Here is a 21,412-nt window from a genome sequence, read left to right as displayed (position 1 = left end):
TTAAGCTTTTAATCTATTCATTACAGGGGAAAAAATCCCTTCCATTGCTTCAAATCTTCTTAGGCTTTGTGATTGCTTTTAGAAAAAGATAATCCTATTTGAAGAAATACAGAGTTTATAAAACAATATTGGGTTACATTTGACCTAAAGATAGTCAGAGTTTATTATTGTTAGTCTAAGAACAGGCTATAAGTAATGCACATTTATTTTCAAATGTCTTACATGTATCTTCCCATCTGTGGAAGATAGCTACAATTTTAATAAGACTCTGTAGCTCCTTCATTTCTGCTTTTAATTTTGCATTGAATTATACGACCTTTTAGCATCTCTTATATTCTTGTAGTGCTAATTAGCCCTTGAATTATGTACATGTATCCTGTCTTCCCAGGAGTCCACAAATTAGTGAAGTCAATGGTTGTGCTTCCTGATCCTTGGTCCACCACAGAACAGTTTTTGTTTTTTTTTTTTTTTTTTTGGACAGGCAGAGTGGACAGTGAGAGAGAGAGAAAGGTCTTCCTTTTGCCGTTGGTTCACCCTCCAATGGCCGCTGCGGCCGGCGCATTGCGCTGATCCGAAGCCAGGAGCCAGGTGCTTCTCCTGGTCTCTCATGTGGGTGCAGGGCCCAAGCACTTGGGCCATCCTCCACAGCTCCTCCCCACCCCGGGCCACAGCAGAAAGCTGGCCTGGAAGAGGAGCAACCGGGACAGAATCCAGCGCCCCAACTGGCACTAGAACCCGGGGTGCTGGTGCCACAGGCGGAGGATTAGCCAAGCGAGCCGCGGCGCCGGCAAAAGGCCTTTTTAAAGGTTCATGGAGGGGGCCAGTATTGTGGCTCAGCAGGTAAAGGTTCATGGAAAATGCGTGCTACATGTGAAAAAGCTACATACGCATTTCAAATTATTTGGCACCAAAATAAACTCATCTTTTCATTTCATTCTTCATGAACTTTTAGGAGTACCCTGATACATTTAAGCCATTTGAAATTAGTCAATTGTTCATTAAACAGAGGCTGCCTAAGTGCTTGGAAGAGAATTTTTTAAACAATGCTTAAATATCTCTCCACCGGGATCTTGTTTTCATACTAAATTTGCTTAATAGATCCAAAGGCAAGGCTAATCCCAATTAAAATAACTGCATTTCCCCCTAAATGGAACTAACCACATGTGAACAATTCAATTCAACCCATCCAACAGTATCAGAACATGCCATGCAGTACCAACTACTCTCTTCAGTGCTGGGGACTAAGAGAGTAAAGACACTGGACGCACTCTCTCAGGGGCTCAGGGACAGAAACAGATAACTGAGTGCCCCAATCTGTGATGATGGCAACACTGGCACTGAGGGACACTGGGGAGGGACACTTCTGTCAGCCAGCAGGTGCAGCGGAGGTCATGTGGAGTAGGGACCCATCAGGAAGGCATCCTGGAGGAGGTGATTTAGTGCCATCTTGCTTCTATGACAGCAAAGCATCCCAGGAAGATGGGTAGCTTGCAGCCATAAAAGCAGTGTCTGGGGCAGGCGCTGTGGTGCAGTGGGTTAACATTCTGGGGCAGGCGCTGTAGTGCAGCAGGTTAACATCCTGGATTGAAGTTCCGACATCCCATATGGGCGCCAGTTCGAGACATAGCAGCTCCACTTCGGAGCCAGTGCTCTGCTATGGCCTGGGAAAGCAGTGGAAGATGGCCCAAGTCCTTGGGCCCCTGCACCCGCATGGGAGACCTGGAAGAAGCTCCTGGCTCCTGGCTTCGGATTGGCACAGCTCCAGCCATTGCAGCCAATTGAGGAGTAAACCATCGGATGGAAGACCTCTCTCGTTCTCTCTCTCTGCCTCTCCTCTCTCTGTGTAACTCTGACTTTCAAATAAATAAATCTTAAAAACATTAAAAAGCAGTGTCTGGAGTCCTGTGGCCTCGATGGTCACGAAGAGGAGGAACTGGCTGAGACATGTCCACTGCCTCGCCTCCCTTGCGCTGGCAGGAAGGGGCAGAGGCGATGGCCCTATGCACGCAAAGTCTCCAAGAATTGCATTGAAATTGCACCAATAATGTGTTAGTGCCTCCTTAACATTCAGTGCCAGCAGAGTGTGTAAATAGTTCATTAGTTAACTCTAGAATCAAATCAAGTGCCCAGAATCCCCCACAGAAGGTCCCAGCCCCGGAGGCTGGGGGAGGCTGCAGCAAGAACCAGCTCTCAGCCAGGGAATCTTCGTTTATGGGCTACAGGGCTGTTCTGGGAACAGAGGACAAAGCAGGCATCACTTTCCTCATTTCTCCTATAAAGGAGACCCTCAGAAACACGGAAACCAACCAGGGTGAGCCACTTTCAAAACAGAATCAAGTTTCAATGTCAAGAAACTCACACTAAGCCAGCACAGCCTTCTCCAAGGCACCAGATGTGCTGCAAAGAGACCTGGGTTAGGAGAGACTCTGCAGGACAAAGACCTTGCAGGCATCCACTGACAAAGGCTTCCTTCAAACATAATTAATCCTGGAAACATTTTAAAAAAATAGCTGAAGACTTACTAGCATTTCATCAAAAACTAGTGTTCCGTGGAGTTGGCTCTGGGCAATGCTGCCCTAGCTACCAGTATTAGTCAGGCTCTTCCAGAAAAGAGAACTGAGGATTGGTTGATTTTAAGGAATTGGCTCATACGATCATAAAGGCCTGGTAAGTCCACAGTCCCACAGTTTTCAGAGCAAGCCGGCAAGCCAGAGACCCGAGGAAGAGTTGCAGTTCAAGTTCAAAGGTGGTGTGCGAGAATTCTCTCTTCTTTCACTACTAACGCCTCCAACTGGTCGGGCAAGGCCCATGTATATCATAGAGGTAACTTGCTTTATTTACAGTCCACTGATTTAAATGTGAGTCACAAACAAACAAAAATACCTTGACAGAAACATCCAGAATGATGTTTGACCAAATATCTGGACACCGTGGTGCAGCCACGTTAACACAGAGTTCCCTACCATGTGTCCTGTCACTCCACACACTGCACGCTAAGAAGCTCAGCTGGCCTGGAGGAGCTGGGTCTTGCCAGTGGCTCACTCACATGGCTGGCCAGTTAGTGCTTCTAGGGCTGGGAGCCCCACTGGCCTGTTGGGGTAGAGATAGGGAGCCCAGTTGCTCTGTAGGTGAGTTTCTTCATGGGGCTGCCTGGGCTTGATCCAACAAGGACAGTGGACTTCAAAGGCAGTCATTCTATGACATATTAAAATCCCCTCCCCCTGGCTTCAAATGATTTACAGTTCTTCCACATGCAAAATACACTCAACTTCCTCTGCCCCCTCCCCCTCGCTAATGCTCAACCCTTTGTCACATCAGGCTTGGGGACCAGGATCTCGTCATCTAAAAAAGGCCCAGGAGCTGTTGAGGCCACTCGGATGCATTCAAGGATGGCCACAAAATGTTCCATTGCAAGGTGGGGTCTAGGCCGTGCCCCTTTGGATCTGGGGAGGAACTCTGTTGGCTGTGTTGACAAATAGAAGGGAGCAAGCTGACTCTGGCAGCCCCCAGGCCCAGGTATTAAGAGATTGGTGTCTTTTGGAATGCCTGTCCTGGGCTGGAGACACCATGAGTCCAACCCGGAGACTACCATGCTGCAAAGGTCATTTAGAGAGGTTCCAGCCAACAGTCACAGCCGAGCCCAGCCATTCAGTCACACCCAACGAGGCACCAGACCAGCCTGGACACCACCGAATAACCTTGGTCAGCACCATGAGGAGTGGACCTGCCCCAGGGAGCCCTGCCCCAATGCCTAACCCCCTAAATGATAGGATCTATTAAATTTTCTGTTGTTTTGGGCACCATAGCAATAGACAACAGGAACAAACGACATTCCCACATCTTGTAGCTCAGTAGCTTGTCATTCTTAGCTCTCTGTTTAAAGTAAAAGCCTCCTTTCCAATAAAATTTCACATGGAACCCCAATATATAAAAAGCTCCAAGGGAGTGATGTTGCACGCGGTCAGGATGGGGGACCTGAACTCCCCCAAACTTCCTATCTCTGCCCCATGGGGAAGGCACCTCTGAAAAAAATGTAGTTCTCCAAACACAATGGAAGACAACCAATCTAACTCCACTCCTCAATTTTACAAAAAATATACTTGAGGCCCAGGGCTTAAATGACTTGCTTTATGAGTGTGTGTGTGTGTGTGTGTGTGTGTGGTTCTCAGAGTGTGGACCAGCAGAATCAATACCTTCTGGAAAGTTGTTAGAAATGCAAATTCTCCAACCAAACCCCCAAGCTACCAAATCAAAAATTCTGGGTGTGGGGCCCACCAAGTCCCCAAGGGATTCTAAGGCAAGCTAGTTTGAGGACTGCTCTGTCTCAGAGTGAAATAATTCCCAAAAAAGTACTCTGAACTGATCAGACCCGGGTTTGAATTCTGACTACTTCTTGGTTTTGTGACCTTGGCCAAGTGACTTAATATCCCACCGGAGGGGCTGGCGTTGTGGCTCAGGGGGTTAACACCCTGGCCTGAAGCACCACATCCTATATGAATGCTGGTTCAAGTCCCGGCTGCTCCACTTCTGATCCAGCTCTCTGCTATGGCCTGGGAAAGCAGTAGAAGATGGCCCACGTCCTTGGGCCCCTGCATCCATGTGGGAGACTCAGAAGAAGCTCCTGGCTCCTGGCTTTGGATCGGCACAGCTCTGGCTGTTGCGGCCAGTTGGGGAGTGAACCACTGGATGGAAAACCTCTTGGCCGGCGCCATGGCTCAATAGGCTAATCCTCCGCCTTGCGGCGCCGGCACACCAGGTTCTAGTCCCGGTCAGGGCACCGGATTCTGTCCCGGTTGCCCCTCTTCCAGGCCAGCTCTCTGCTATGGCCAGGGAGTGCAGTGGAGGATGGCCCAAGTGCTTGGGTCCCACGCCCCATGGGAGACCAGGATAAGTACCTGGCTCCTGCCATCGGATCAGCGCGGTGCGCCAGCCGAGGCGGCCACTGGAGGGTGAACCAACAGCAAAGGAAGACCTTTCTCTCTGTCTCTCTCTCTCTCACTGTCCACTCTGCTTGTCAAGAAAGGAAGGAAGGAAGGAAGGAAGGAAGGAAGGAAGGAAGGAAGGAAGGAAGGAAGGAAGGAAGAAAGAAAACCTCTTTCTCTTTCTCTGCCTCTCCTCTCTCTGTGTAACTCTGACTTTCAAATGAATAAATAAATTTTTTTTAAATCCCACCTGGAAAGAGAAGAGAAAAGGCACCTGCTTTGACCCCCAGTTCTGCTTCCACTCCCTTCTCTGAGGGTCCTGCCTTCCTGATGACGGAAACGAAGAGAGGGGAGTCCCAGGCTGAGGGGGTGACCTGGAGTCCAACTACAGGCATGAGTGACGGCCATTTCCCAACCGGGGCTTCTGGGGTCTCCTTCGAAGCAGTCCTGATGAATTCAGAGAACAGGTGAGATGAGGAGGCTATACAACTGCTGAGATGGAATTTACATTGACTGCTGGCCCAGATTTTCCGAGATGACTCGGCATCTATGGCAGGCAGACTCGGGCTGACCCTCAACCAGGACACCCCAGCTCTCCCTCCTGGCCTCATGTCTGTGTCTGCAGCCACAGGCCCAGGGTCCACGGCCCCTTGGGCTCCTCCCCAGACCTTCCCCTAAGATGAAACAAGCCAGACCACAGCTGGTTCCACCTCCAGTTACTGTTTTCTTTATTTGTCCATTTTTCCTTCTTTCTCGCTACAGTGTCAACACCAGCAAGAGGAGGTTGTCAGGGCAACCAGAGTAGAGGCGGGATGTCCACGTTTCACGGAAACCAGACCCTATTTGGTCAAACACCCACTGGGTTCTCAGCTACCCTCCGTTGCCTGGCAGTGAGAACGTAAAAACTGGACATTTTCTGTTTTTCTTCCTCTACTAGTATCTTCCCACTCCCTGCCTCCCTCTGCAAAGTTGGTCTGGCCTGTGCACCTCTTTCAGGGCCTGCTAACTGACCTAACTCCTGTCAGTTCTGCAGCTGTTCCGCCCACGCCACCCTCCCGCACGTGGCTCCCGTGTTTGGGAAAGGCCGTGCACAGGAGGCCTGAGCGAATGGGGTCCTGACTTGGAATCAGGGCTGGTGACATTAATGGCTTTATTAATCCCTGTTCTTATGGCCTGCTTCCTCTCCATTACAAAACCCGAGGGTTGCTGCTCAGAGTTGCCACAATGAAGGCATGACACCATTAAAAATAATAAGAAAAAAATCAGGAGAGAAGAACACTAGAATACAGAGAGAAATTCTGTCCAGGAGCTGAGATGAGCTTTTCATATTTCTGTATATCCTGAATTTCTTTTATTTTACAATAAGCAAATATTCATATACTTTTTAACTTTATTTTTAAGATCTATGGGCAGTTGCAAAAATATTACAGAGGGCTCCCATGTACTGTGTGATCAAGAATTTATTATTTTTATAATAAAAAGAAGATATTTTAAAAATACCTCTATACATAAAAGAAGTAACTTGAGAGTTTTCAGTGGTCACATCTGAGATAATTTGAGCAATGATTAATGATAGTAATGGATTATAACTCATAGAATAAAATAAATATTCATGAGTCAATATTGATATAAATACACTCTTGAATAAAAATTAGGAGAGTCAGCTCTTCTTTACAATAGAATTCCAATTAAAAATTAAACTTAGGGGCTGGTGCTGTGGCACAGCGGGTGAACGCCCTGGCTTGAAGTGCCAGCATCCCATTGGGTGCTGGTTCTAGTCCCGGCTGCTCCACTTCTGATCCAGCTCTCTGCTATGGCTTGGGAAAGCAGTGAAAGATGGCCCAAGCCCATTGAGCCCCTGCACCCACGTGGGAGACCCAGAGGGAGCTCCTGGCTCCTGGCTTCAGATCGGCACAGCTCTGGCCATTGCAGCCATCTGAGGAGTGAACCATCAGATGGAAGACCTTTCTCTCTCTCTCTCTCTCTCTCTCTGCCTCTCCTCTCTCTGTGTAACTCTGACTTTCAAATAAATAAATAAATATTAAAAAAGAATAATGATCATGATTTAAAAAAATTAAATTTAAAACCCGATTTTTAAAAGGTAGGGGGCAGGCATTTAGCCTAGTACCTAAGACAATAGTTAGGATGCTCACATACCATATTCTAGGACGTGGGTTCAATACCTGGCTCTGCTTCCTGATTCCAGTATCCTACTGATATGGGCGTTGGGAGGCAGTGGTGATGGCTCACGTAATTGGGTTCCTGCTACCCACATGGGTGATCTGGATTGAAATCCGGCTCCTAGCTTTGGTCTTGCTGAACCATTGCAGGCATTTGAGGAGTGAGACAGCAGATGGGAGCTCTCTTTGTGTGTCAGTTTCCTAACTAAATTTTTTTTTTCTTTGACAGGTAGAGTTATAGACAGTGAGAGAGAGAGAGACACAGAGAGAAAGGTCTTCCTTCCGTTGGTTCACCCCCAAAATGACCGCCACAGCCGGCGCTGCGCCGATCCGAAGCCAGGAGCCAGGTGCCTCTCCTGGTCTCCCATGCGGGTGCAGGGCCCAAGCACTTGGGCCATCCTCCACTGCCTTCCTGGGCCACAGCAGAGAGCTGGACTGGAAGAGGAGCAACCGGGACTAGCAACCGGCGCCCATATGGGATGCCAGCGCCTCAGGTGGAGGATTAACCAAGTGAGCCACAGCGCCGGCCCCCATCCTAACTAAATATTTTAAAAATATAGAAGGCATGATGGAAACAGGAAACCAGCGTTAGGCAAACAGCACAGTAGTGACTACTGTCAGAAAGTATCATCAGTGGATGCTGTATTAGTCCCCCCTCCCCTTTTAGCTAAAATGAAATATTTGAAGCAGGATACTTTATAAGGGAAGATGTTTCTTTTGGCTCACAGTTCTGGAAGTGCAAGGTCCAAGCAGCACTGTGCAGGCTCTGGTGAGGGGCATCTTTGGCTGCCTCTCATCATGGTAGAAGCCTGTATATATCCCCATGAGGGCTCTGTCCTTCTCCTTATCAAGCCACCAGGATTCCTATCATGGGGGCTCTAACCTAATGACCTAATATCATCCAGTCACTTTCTTACATCATGGCTGCATTAAGTTTCCACTCTCTCCACACCATTAGGATGAGACTTTATGGATTAAACTACCTGAGCCTGGAGGGACAAATCTTATTCACACTGTAGCAGATGCCAAAATTAGTGGGCAAAAGAATGCTAAGAAATAGCATATTTTCATAGTCAAAGTATATTCCCACAAGGTACTTACTAATTAAAAAGTAAAAACAGAAACTGAGTAGATCCCACCTTAGCCAAGTCATTAAAGTCAACCTCATCAGTGGTAAGACAAGCTGATATCACACTTCCCTGATATGGCTCACAACGTCACTACAGTTGTATTCTTGTCCAAAATGCATGACTTCAATCTCATCATGAGAAATCCTCAGACCAACCCGAGTTGAGGGACATTCTCCAAAATACCTGAGCAGTCTTTTTTGGACGTGACCAGGTCAGAAAAGACAAGGTAAGGCTGAGGAGCTGTCCCAGGATGAAGGAGGCTAAGGAGACATGACAACTAGATGCAGTGTGGACCCCAGAGTGGATCCTGAACTAGTAAAAGGACAATTATGGAAAAACTAAGGATGTTTCCACTAGGATTCTCAGTTCTTAAGCAATATTAGCAAATTCTGGCTAAACATTTATGAGAAAAGCATCAGGACCAGAAGCAGGATACAGGATTTGAACATAAGCAGTACAGCTCCTGAGACCCAGTTCCTAACCACTACATTTTCCTTGCTGTGACAAACAAATAAGCATTCGTGGAGACGTCCTGTATTCTAGGCATTGGAAATCCAAATCTGAGCAAAGACTTGGTTCCTGAACTCAATTACTCAAAAGTATGTTGGTATTCCCAGTCCCAAGCAGAGTGCCAGGCTCCTGACAGAAGTTTAATAAATAGCAGTTAAGAAAACCAGTGAACCAAGGTGGCCCTTGGTGATCTCCACTTCCTGGTATTCACCTCCTGGGCGAATTCCTTCCTATATGGGATCCTGTAGGGCTCGTGGAAGTGATGGTGTATGATCTCTGAAGCCAGATCATAAAAGATATCATGGCTTCAATCTTCTTCCCGAGGATAACTTGCGCTGGAAGTCAACCTCCATATCACAGGTATCACAGGGGCACAAATTACCCACGTCTACACGGTGAGAAACTCAAGTCTGCTCCTAACAGCCGCGTGAGGGGGCCATTTGGGGAGCAGGACCTGGAGTCCCAGTCAAGCTTTCCAATGACTGCAGCCCCTGGCTGGTGCTGTGACTCAACATCGTGAGAAACCCCAAGCCAGAACCACCTCCCCAAAACCCAGCAACACTGTGAGAAATAAGATCCACTGTTTTTACGTAGCTAAGTGTTGGGGTAATTTATTACACAGCAGTAAATAACTAATACAATTGATGAGGGAATATGAAGGTCATACCCTTTCTTCCCTTCTTCTATCACAGCACGGTCATGGTCATGTTTGATTGCTTACATGTCTACATCTCCTAAGCTCAGAGATGGTCTTTTATCTCTGGGTTCCCAGTGTCTAGTGCCACACTTGGCTTATGCAAGTACTCAATAAATACATGTTGAATGTTTGAGTGCAGAGAAAGTAGAGTCCTAATCTGTCTTTATATAGAGTTATCTAAAAATCCTACAAAATGGGGACAAAGAAAAGGGAGTGATTTTTATTTATAATCCTGAAATCAGAAAGGCTTTTTTTCCTCCTAACTGCCAATTATCAGTGCTTTGCAAAGGAATCTGAAAGAGGGGAAGAAGTGTGTAGTAAGGAGATCAACAGGCTCTCACCACCCACTTAGAGGAGTATGGCACTTCCCTCCAAGCCACAGGTCATCTCACGGGCTGACTTGTCACTGATGTGCAAATAACACAGTATGTACAAATCAGTTGAAATATGCTTCTCTCCATCTACTTAGGAAATTAACAACCAGCCATTAAAAATTATGAGAACTGGGGTTCAGTATTGTAGCACATTTGGTAAGCAGCTGCTTGCCATGCAAAAATCCCATATTATAGTGCTGGTTCAAGTTCCGGTACTCTGCTTCCCATCTGGCTTTCTGTTAATATGCCTGGGGAGCCAACAGATGATGGCCCAAGTGCTTGGGGTCTGTGAGGGGACCCAGATGGAGTTCTAGGCTCCTGGTTTCAGCCTAGTCCAGACCTGGCTGTTGCCACCATTTGGGGAGTGAACCGGAGAACAAAGATCTCTCTCTCTCTCTCTCTCCCTCCCTCCCTCCCTCCTTTCCTCTCCCTCCCTCCTTCTCCCTCTCTCCCTCTCCATCTTCCTTTTCCTCTTTCCATCACTCTTTCTTTCAAATAAATCTTTAAAAAATTGTGAAAACTATTGATCAATATGAAAGTATATGGTGTTCAATGGGAAAAGCAGGGATAAAATTACACCTCTATAATGATGACCGTGTTGGACACCTCTTCAGGTCCTCTTGGCTCCCCCATCCTCTAGTTTAGCTATCGCTGGGTGACCAGTTCTAGATCAGTTCTAGCTCCCGACAGGTGCGATTCGATGTATATGCTCCATGCTTTTTGCCTCTCATCTGGGGCTTCCTGTTGATGCCACTGCTGGGGACATGGAGGAAACCCACCTAGCACCCGGGCAGGGGCAGCCCCTCAGGAGCGTTGGGAGTTAACACCCTGTGGGGAAAGGCTTTGGCCAATGAGGGCTAGAAGACAATGGGAAAAATGCTTTTTTTTTTTTTCCTCTCCCTACCTACGGAAGGTCTTCAAAGGCTTCCTCTGATGGCTCCAGGTCCAGCGCCAAATTGCACTCAGCTGTGACTGCGTCCATACCACATCCTTGCCTGCTTCATTCTCTCACCCTTCCTTCCTGCTGAATGGAAACACATTTCTCAGTAAAAATGCTTGTCCAGAAACCTCTGTGGCAGTCTCTGCTTCCAGGGGACACCAGGCTAAGGCAAACATCCTGAGGTTAGCACCAGCTGTCTGAAGGGACAGGGTCTTCAAGGCAGGAGCCAACAGGATGACAGTGACTGTGATTAGCTTTTCCTTTTCCCTATTCAAATCTTTTTCTTAAACAAAGCTTTACTTTTTAAAAATATTTATTTATTTATCTGAAAGGTAGAGTTCCAGAGAAAGAGGGAGAGGAAGAAACAAAAAGAGATCTTCCATTTGCTGATTTACTCCCCAAATGGCTGCAACAGCTGGAGCTGGGCTGATCCAAAGCAAGGAGCCAGGAACTTATTCCAGATCTCCCATGTGGGTGCAGGGGACCAGGCACTTGGGCCATTTTCCACTGCTTTCCTAGGCTATTAGCAGGGAGCTGGATAGGGAGAGGAACAGCCAAGACTCAAGCTGGCAGCCATACAGGATGCCAGTGCCACAGTTGGTAGCCTTACCTACTATGCCACAGCACCAGCCCCAAAATTTTATATTTTTTTAAAAAAGATTTGTTTATTTGAAAGTCAAAGTTACGGGGCCGGGGGTGGGGGTGGGGGAGAGATCTTCCATCTACTGGTTCACTCACCTAAAGACTCCAACAAAAGGGGCCGTCGCCGTGGCACAACGGGTTAACACCCTGGCCTGAAGTGCCAGCATCCCATATGGGCACCGGTTCGAGTCCCAGCTGCTCTACTTCCCATCCAGTTCTCTGCTGTGGCCTGGGAAAGCAGAAGAAGATGGCCCAAGTCCTTGGGCCCCTGCACCCACGTGGGAGACCTGGAAGAAGCTCCTGGCTCCTGGCTTCGGATTGGCACAGCTCCAGCTGTTGCGGCAAATTGGGGAGTGAACCATCAGATGGAAGACTTCTCTGTCTCTCTCTCTCTCACTGCCTGTAACTCTACGTGTCAAATAAATAAAAAATCTTTTAAAAGTCTATTAGTAATACAGAGATAGTTGTAGTTAAACATCCCGGGAACCTCTGAGGCCCTTCTTCGAGAGAAGCTTGTCAGCTCCTTTGACATCTCCCCGTCCCACCTAAAAGGTGGCCAAGGTCAGGGCTGGGAGAGGAGCTGCACTCCCCTGGAAGACCACCTGTGGGTTTCTGTTAAGAACAATCAGCATCACATCATTTGCGTAGGAAAAGAAATCTTGGTGACCAGAGGGGAACAGGAACCACAGGAGGCAGGTGAGGAGCAGGGTGGGAAGGGGAGGCGTGGCTGTCCCCTTTGGGCAGGCCTGGAGTCTCAGTGCCCTCCATGTCCAGACTGGCCTCCATAGGCAGGGCTGGTTTCAAATGCAAGGGACGGGGCTAGTGTGGTGGTGCAGCAGGTTAAGCCGACTTGTGTTGCTGGCAACCCACATCGGATTGCGGAGTCAAGTTCCTGCTGTTCTGCTCCTGGCCCAGCTTCCTGCTAAGGCACCCAGGAGGCAGCAGGTGATGGTTCAAGTAACTGGGCCCCTGCCACCCACATGGGAGACCTGGATGGAGTTTCTGGGTCCTGACTTTAGTCTGGTCCAGCCCTGGCTGTTGTGATCATTTGGGGAGTGAACCTCTTTCTGTGTCTTTCAAATAAATAAATAAATAGATAAGTCTTTTTTTTTTTTTCTTGCTTTACAGATAGAGTTAGACAGTGAGAGAGACAGAGAGAAAGGTCTTCCTTCCGTTGGTTCACCCCCGCAAACGGCCGCCACAGCTGGAGCTACACCGATCCGAAGCCAGGAGCCAGGTGCCTCCTCCTGGTCTCCCATGTGGGTGCAGGCACCCAAGCACTTGGGCCATCCTCCACTGCACTCCTGGGCCACAGCAGAGAGCTGGACTGGAAGAAGAGCAACCGTGAATAGAACCCAGTGCCCATATGGGATGCCAGCGCCTCAGGCGGAGGATTAACCAAGTGAGCCACCAGCCCCTAGATAAGTCTTAAATAAAAAAGAAGCAAGGGACACACTTGAGGCTGTCACCTGTAGTCAAAAGAAGAGAAGCAGAGATCTGGAAATCCCCTGGATGCCTGCATTTTCTAGCAATGTTCCCAGAGTCCCCGGGAGGTGCTAGTTTTGCCTCTCACGCATTGATTTGGGAACTGACCGTGAAAAACCCCTGGCATTGCAGAAGCCAGATAGCAGGCTTGGTCTAGCAGGGACATTTCTGAGGGCCTCTCAGAGTGGAAGAGTGTGCTTTGGGAGGAGGGGGCTGCCACAGAACAAAGGCACCAAAGGGAGGTGATGAGGCCCCAGGGAGGGAATGGCAACCAGGCAAGCAGCCTCACACAAACGTGTACCAGTTCCGTGGTGTCCAAGACAGTGCCTAGCAATTGGCTCTCTACAAGTGGGGTGGAGGGGTACGTGGCTGACTTGGTTGCCAATTTCCAGGATGTAAATGTACTCCCACCACAGCCAATTTCCAGAGACCAAGGGTTTACCACCGGTTTGCAAAATCCCTAAATACTGAAAAACCAGCTCTGGGGAACCCATGCGAATGGGCTCCCATGCTCTGCCTGTACCAGCCACGCCGGCAGCGCTGATCTGGCCCCTTAGGGAGCCAGCAATGTGCTAACTGAAACAACCACCCTCAGTGGGCTTTTACTCATTGTATGATGCTACGTGCAGACATTAGGGCTCAAAGCAGACCAGTGATTTTACTAGGGTCACAGTGCTGGAGAGAAAAAGTGAGAACGCAGATTTCAGTCTCTAGACATGCACTGTCCTGTGCAGAAGTCAAGAGCCACACAGTGCGGGTGGCTTGAGGCGTGGCCGGTCCACACTGAGCTGTGCCTCTCCACGTGCTGCACACATGCGACTCCCAAGACTCAGTAAGGAAACAAAAGAATACAAAACATCTCATTTATGTATTTTCATACTGGTGATATGACGACAGGCTAATATGTTGGCTTAAAACAAAGTATAATTTTGAAATTAATTTTGTGGGTGCACTTATTTCTAATGTAGCTACTAGAAAGTTCTATGGCTAGCTCATATTCTATTTCTGGTCGTGGGACTCTCAGCTCTTGGTTAAGGCTGTCTCTCCAAGTTGTCAGTCATATCCCACATTCAGGGATACGCAAACCCCAACAGGCTCCTATATGCAAGGACGCATGCGCATACACACACACACATGGCCACACCTGCACACAGGACCACTCCCATCCTCTGCTCCTGTGTCTCTGCACACTTACCCCTCACCACATGGAGGCACTCAGAGAAAGAGATCCCTGGGCCACCAAGATGCACGACCTCCCCCCCTCCAGACCCGGCCACAGAGTCCTTTCTGGGGGCCTGGAGCTCCTCCACCATCTTCGAGGGCAAGTCCAGTTTGGGACCACCTGCTAGGGCTGCCTTTACCCACAGCCCAGTGCTGCTCTGTCTGATTGAGGGGTGGGCACGTGATAAGTGGCACCTTTCGCATTAGCACAACCCTCTTGGAAGAGTTCTTCTGAGGGAAAGGCGTTTGCCTTGGCACTGAAATATTACTGCTTGTGAGTTTGAGTTCAAAGTCTGGCTCTTAGGGGACAACTGCAGTAGCTCCAATGTCCAAGACAGAAATAGCTTCTATGGGATCCTGTCTCTTCCCAAGACAGTTTCTCTCTGAATTTTCCAGGCTGACGTTTTCCCGACAGCAATCCCTGTCGCCGCTGCTGCCGGTTCTCACGAATGCGAACTCCTTTGTGCACGAGTGAGCACGCAGGGAAAGGAGGAAAATCCACACATTTTCCTGCAGGCTCCTTCCTACCCCCACTGACAAGCACACTTACCGGGAATCTTCTGACCTTGACCATGGGGCCGGGCCCCGGCTTCACTATACTGGCTCACTAACTGCTAGGAGTCAGGCTCTGTCCAAGTTCACAGTCACAGGACATCACCAAAGGACTTTTTTCTTCCCTGAAGCTAAAAAGCAACAGCCCTCCTGGCCCAGGTGACCTGAATCTGACAGTCACACGGAAGTGATTTATCCAAATGCAGACTTTGCCTTCTATGAACAGCCACAGCCACGGCCCCCATGGGGACCCAGCAGGACCCTGCTCCCAGGGGGCCTGGCAGCCCCCAGCATCTGCCATAACAACCAGTAAGGTTTTGTAGAGGCTCATCCCAAATCACAGGTAGACTCCCGAGGTGCAGCCTTCCTGCTCCTAATTGCTTAATTAGGCAGAACACTGCTTGCTGGATTCCAATCAGATGAGCGGTAGACAGAGCTGACTACAGAAGGGACAGGGTTGGAGATGCGGGCAAGTTCAATGACCCAGGAGCTGCTAGAAGCAGCGATGTGACAGGAAAGCAGAGGCGAGTCTCTTGTCCCACACCGGTGCTAGTTAGCTGTGCGACCTGGACAGCCAGAGGTCCCCCGGGCGGTCGCTCTGTAGTTCCTCCCACAGTGAAATGAGATGGTTGAGTCAGCCTCCCTTACGTTCCTGTGTCGCCAGGAGCTGCTGAACGCTCCAAACCAACTCATCCTTTCACAGAACAAGAGACAGAGGAGGCTGCGCCTCAGGCCACTGCGGTCAGCAGAGGCCCATGTTCCTTCTCTGCTGACCGTTCCCCCGAGTGGCACCTTTGGTGTTCAGACATCAAGGGGGCCCATCTCACCTGCAGCCTCCTTGTTGGGAGAAGGAAAGCTTTCCCAGGGACTCTGCCCACAGACCTCCCCTCATATCTTATTGGAGGAAGCTGGTCACATGCTTTCTCCTGAGCCAATCACTGGTAAGGGGCATGAGACCACCGTGATTAGAGCTAATCTGGGTTTAACTCTGTGTCACTTTTCCCTGAGTCATCGGGTAAAGATGGCACCTGCAAAACACTGAGGTTCCATTAATAAGAGAGAAGGGGGCAGGGTGGCCATTAAGCGGGCAACCAGCAGTGTCCGCCCTATGTGCCACTTACATTTAAGTAGAAAATAGGACCTGAGTGGTCCCGTTCCCAACCCCCCATTTCTCTCCTCTTAATCTTTGTTATCCTTTTGTCCTATTATACTTGCTGGGAAAAATAAACAAAATCAAGTAGGCTTAGGAAATGTAAAAAATAAAGGAACTTATTGACTCATGGAACTGAAAAGTTGAGGGGGAGCTTTGGTGCAATGCAATGTGATCCAGAGGTCTGACTGCTGTCATCAAGGAGATTGTCTTTCTATTCTCCCCTGCATAGCCAGCTTATTTCTCAGGCCAGCTCGCTCGCTCACTCGCTCTTGCTCTCTCTCTCTCTCTCTCTCCCCTTTGGCAAATCAAGGCTTGCACAGTCCTCAGCACCCAAGCTCTGGAAGGAGGATATTCTGGTGACCAGATGCTGCATAACAAACACAATAGACTGAGTTGCATCCCCCCCCTACCTCCACTGACTGCCAAGTTGAAGTTCTACGTTGAAGCCCTAATGCCCCAACGTGATGGTATGTAGCTATGCAGCCTTCGGGAGTTGATTAGGGTTGCATGGGTTCATGAGCGTGGTGCCCTCATGATAAGATCCGTGGCTTTGTAAGAAGAGGTCCCAGGGAGCTTACTCTGTCCATATGAGCACAGAGGAAAGGCCATGGGAGGACACGGGGAGAAGGCGGCAGTCTGCAGACCAGGAGGAGAGCCCCCACCAGGAATCAAATCAATCCACACCTTAATCTCGGACTTTCAGCCTCCAGACCTGTGAGAAAACAGATTTCTGTACTTTAAGCCACTGTCTGTGTTATTTTACTATAGCAACCTGAGCGAACACATCCAAATTACCCTGAAGCTTAGTGGCACGGAATGCCAGCTGTTTATTCCCCTTGGGGATTCTATGGGTCAAGCATTTAGGTAGGGCGTAGTGGGGATGGCTGGTCTTGGCTCCAAGATTTTTGGCGCTTCAGCTAGTGTCTTCGTTCATGGAAATTCAAGGTCAGTCAAGGCCTGGCCCCAATTAACCCTTCTGACTATATCTTCTGGAGCTTCCCCACCTGTGGTCAGGCAGATCCTGAGAACTTACCTGGTGGTACCCTGGCTTCACCTGTGCTACCCCTCTCTTTCTGCTCACCTGTGCCTGAGCCGGCCTTCCAGGTACAGCTCCAGCTCAACCCCACTTCATTACCAGTCCCGATCTCCTTGGACTTTGGAAATTTCCTCCTGTCCTGAACAAATGTGCTACAAGCATCCCATCTCCGTCAGGTCTCACCTACGAACTCAGTTCTCCCACTCCCCAGAAGGACGCTCCCCCAAAGCAGAGGGATTTCAGGAAATCCAAGGATTCAGTATTAAGTTTCTCTGCTGTCCTTTCAGTTCTAAAAAGGCTCTTAACTTGTGCCCTGTAATAGTAATGGCACCCAGCACTTCCAAGCATACGCACTTTGCATATATTATCACATTAAATAATAAAAACAGCACGAGGACTTCTCCCCATGTTACTAGGCATAGAGAAGGTAGGTAACCAGTCCCCCTCCAAGAGAACACAGACTCCACCTGTGCTACCTTTTGGAAGAGCATGGAGGACCAGACATAGCGTGGCAGCCATTTTTAGAAAATGCGATCTATACCAATATAGGAGAGTTATAAACATGGCACACCTTAATTACCTTAACACTAAGGCAGAAATCTGGCCATGAATTAAGGGTGGAAACTTTGATTTTAAGCCAATGAAAGACATCATGGAGTCAACTTCCTGAGCCAAGGCAGAGCTGGGATCACCTCGCCTATGGCACAGCCCCTCGCCCAGCCCTTCTGTCGTTAGCATCTCACATCACCACGGCAGTCATTACGTGTCCTCAGTGCCCTCCACCCTGTACAGTTTCCAGGTCTTTCCTTATTGGTCAGGGCCATGACTCTTTGGAGGAAGTCTGGGTCAGGTGCCCACTCTCAGTTTGATAAGCACACAGATCCCACACTGGCTGCAATAATGTGTGCAATTCAGAAAGTAAGGGAAACTTGGACATCTGCTGCTGCTTTCCCAGGCTCGTTAGCAGGGAGCTAGATTGGAAATGGAACAGGCAGGACTTCAACCAGGGCTCATATGGGATGCTGGTATTGTAGGTGGTGGCTTAACCCACTGCACGACAACACCAGACCCAGGTTTGCTTTCTTTTATGGAAGCTCACACATAGGCCAACCTGAGCTTCAGTTTGCACACCTGGTGATAAAGGGGCTATGGAGGGGCAGAGCTGTGGTGCAGTGGGTTGGACCACTCACTGCTTGCAACACTGGCATCCCATATTGAAAGGATGGTTTGAGCCCTAGGTGCTCTGCTTCTGATCCAGCTCCCTGCTAGTGCACTTGCTTGGACTCCCGCTGTTCATGTGGGAAACCAGGATGGAGTTCCAGGATCCTGGCTTTAGCCTGGCCCAGCCCTGGCTATTACGATCTTTGGGGGGTAAGCTGATGGATGGAAGTACTCTCTCTGTTTAAGATAAAGAGATGAAATCAATCTTAGAAAAAAATGGAAAGATAAAGGGGCTTTGGGGTGGGTTAGATGATCTCCAAGTTGGGCTTTAGCTCTGGAAGTTGATTCTATAAAGTGTTTCATTGGCTTAAAATTAGATTCTTGATCCTTAATTTTTGGTCAAATTTCTACCTCAAGGTGAGGATAATTAAACACTATTGCATCCATGTATTTAAGGTCTGAAACCTAAATGTTCTCTGTCTCTGGGCATCCCTCTCCATTCACCCCAGAAGCCCCCATCTGCCAGCACTCAGTGGCGGGTCCAGCTTTCCCAAGAATTCAGACATTTTTGATAAATGACTGAAGTCACTTGCAGACACACAGTCCCAGCTCCCTCCATGGAGCTCTGTTCCCATTAACACAGTAACTTCCATGTACATTCATACCCATCACATCACATCCCAAATGACGGTCAAGCCCTCCAGGGCAGTGGCCTGGCGTACTGTTTCCTTTGTTTTCCATGTTGTACCTACTGCGCCTGTCTCAGTGAACAGGGGAGGAGTGGCTGTAATGATACACTCCCCTCCTCAGCATCAGCTCTGCAGTGAGAGAACGTCATTCATTCATTCAACAAGCATTTACTGGACGCCTACTACATGCCTGCTCTGTGCTCCTGGGGACAGGCTGGCCTCTCAGATAAGACGATATCTGGACCCTGGTCTTGAAGATTCCCGCCAACTGATGACCAAATGTATTGGAAAGATAAACTGAAACATACATGATATTAAAGCGATGCATGTCTGGGCTTATACTGCAACAGCAGGATGTCTCCGGTTTGTTAGCCTTCTGGGTTTGCCAGTTGGTCTTGGGCTGTCTTGTCTGGGTTTGCTTCTCCAGTGAGGAGGAACCTGGGCCTCAAGGGCAGCCCAAAGGGGTAACAGTAAAACAAGGCATGAGGGCTTAGATTCCACCTGCTCTAGAGCAAGGCAATTAAGCACAGGGATGAAAGGCAGGGCTGGGAAGCTCACCCCGGGGCCAAGTTTGATTAATTGCTCCTTGAAACCAAAGGATGTGATTCACAAGTCACTGGGCATTAGCACTTCTGGAGTCCTCACGCACTCCCAGCCCTGCAGCCCCTGCTCGTGCAACCTGCTCACCCCCTCCTGAGACAGCCCACCCTCTCAGGGTCGGCGTGCATGGGGATGAGCCACCCTACTGAATTCTTTTTTTTTTCAAATCTACATTTGTAATTTTAATTATTTGAAAGGCAGAGGGGAGAAAGGAGGGGAGTTGAGAGAGAGAGAGAGGGAGAGATTAGCCCTCTCATGCACTGGTTCACTCCCCTAAATGCCTACAATGACCCTGGGCTGGGTCGACCTGAAGCCAGGAGCCAGGAACTCAACCTGGGTCTCCCACGTGGGAGGCAGGGACCCCATTACTTGAGCTGAGCCTTCATCTGCTTCCTCCCAGGATGTGCGTTATCAGGAAGCTGTAAATGGAGACAGAGCCAGATTCAAACCCAGCACTCTGATGGGGGCTGCAGGCGTCCCAAGCGGTGTCTTAACCACTGTGCCAAATACCCGGCCTCCTTCTAAATTCTTCATGCGAGAGGGAGGCTCATTTTACTTGTCTCTGAAACCTCTACCCTTTCAAATGGGATCCAGCTGTTTAAGGTGGGGCAGGAGGAAGGGGGATCTACTGAACTTAGTCTTGCCTTTGATCCCTTGGTAAGGCGGATTTATCAGACCAAGGGATTTGCTTGTTCAGTAAGATCAGAGATTGGAAGGGTCCCTTCTTTCTCCTTCTGTCCTTCTGTAATCCCTAAGACACACTCATGGCTGTCATTGGCCCCACCCACTGCCCCAGCAGGGTGCCAGCTCTCCTATATGCAGACCTCAAGCCAAATTAACAGAGGGACTGCTGCCCTGGAGTTCAAGTTCAAGAGTGCTGGGTTTCAGCCGCTGTCACCACTCCAGCAGGGGCCATGGACACCATGATCCCCGAAGGCTTGTTGCACAGGGAAGAGAGGCCCCTCCCTCCATGAGGTCCTGCCTTCAGATTGCTGTGTGATGTGGAGTGGGCCTTGAACCTCTGGGACCCCCTTGTTGGGTGGGGGCATGCACAGGCTCCTTTGCCTCCCGACTCAGCAAGAAGCCCCGTGCCATGGTCCCATCTTGACCAAACTCCATTGGTGTTCCTCTCATAAGCCCTGGGAAGCAGGGAGCTTTCCTTGTTTCTTTTTTTTTATGGCAATAGCCACAAAAACAATATTTGTGAATTGAAAACAGAAGGGCTAGCTGAGAGCAAGTGTTCCGGGGGAGGGACCACAGCAGAAAGATGCATTTGCAAGTGTAGTAAAGTGTGGCGAGGGCTGAGACGCGCACCTGTGCTGTCTGCTCTCACTGTCAGGTTCCCCTTTGGGGAACCCCACCCTTGTCCTTGTGAGATGCAGGGAGAGTGGTCAAGGCTCCCTCCACTGCCTTGTGAGACAAGGACCCAGCAAGAGTCCCAGGTGAGGCTGGCCTATCTCTGCTTCCCAGGAAGGGAGACAGTGAACCTGCTGCCCAGCAGGGGCGCAGGCTGGCAGGGCCCCACTTTAGGGCACTGTTGCTCCAACGAGGCTCTTCATGCGTTCCTGCTCACGTTCAACCTGAGACCACAACGCTCAGCTTTACCTTCAGTTCTGTGTTAGCCATTGTCCCTCAGTGACACCGAAAGAGAGAATGATTGAGAGACCTTCCATTCACTGATTCACTTCCCAAATACCCATCAACAGCTGCAACCGGGCCAAAGCCAGGAGCCAGGCACCAGAGCCATCGCCTGCTGCCTCCCAGGAGCAGACCAGCAAGGTCCCAGCCACTCCAACACGAGATACGGGCATCCCAAGTGGCAGCCTAACCTGCCCTGCCACAACACCACCCCTCCTCCAGGTCCTAGTTCTCATGGAAGTTACTCAGACGCTGTTGCTTGAAATCCAAGAATCTAACTCCAATGGGTGTTTTAATTCACCAATCCCTCTCTTCCAACCTTTTCTGAAAAGTGGGCAGAAGGAGGCGGAAGGAAGGAAAGGAGACCATAGTGTGTTTAAATTTTACTGTAGCCAGGCAGCCATCTTCCCCTGTTGTTTGACTTGGATGACACGTGCCAGACGAAAGCAGAGCTCCTTGTTGGAGGGGGTGGTCTGGGCCCC

The 21,412-nt window shown here is 49.3% G+C and overlaps 1 protein-coding gene across 3 annotated transcripts in view; it reads right to left on the bottom strand.

Annotated features, from left to right (window-relative positions):
• LARS2 (leucyl-tRNA synthetase 2, mitochondrial) overlaps positions 1–21,412 on the bottom strand; it is a 283,596-nt gene that overhangs the window by 177,928 nt on the left and 84,256 nt on the right. Inside the window, exons 1-2 of one of the 3 annotated variants that reach the window (XM_051851691.3) lie at positions 15,481–15,571; positions 10,718–10,837 (exon numbers count right to left, since the gene is read on the bottom strand). The exons of 1 other annotated variant lie outside the window; for it this stretch is intronic. The gene's annotated coding sequence lies outside the window, so the exon portion shown is untranslated. Of the gene's footprint in view, positions 1–10,717; positions 10,838–15,480; positions 15,572–21,412 lie in introns of those variants that run through there. One more of the 3 variants, XM_089305567.1, reaches the window with a different exon arrangement.

Source organism: Oryctolagus cuniculus, chromosome 10, assembly GCF_051225735.1.
Source record: "Oryctolagus cuniculus isolate XC-2025 breed Fujian yellow rabbit chromosome 10, ASM5122573v1, whole genome shotgun sequence".
In the NCBI taxonomy this organism is placed as follows: Eukaryota; Metazoa; Chordata; class Mammalia; order Lagomorpha; family Leporidae; genus Oryctolagus; species Oryctolagus cuniculus.
Note: the sequence above shows the minus strand (reverse complement) of the source record. Positions and strands in the feature narration are given on the sequence as shown.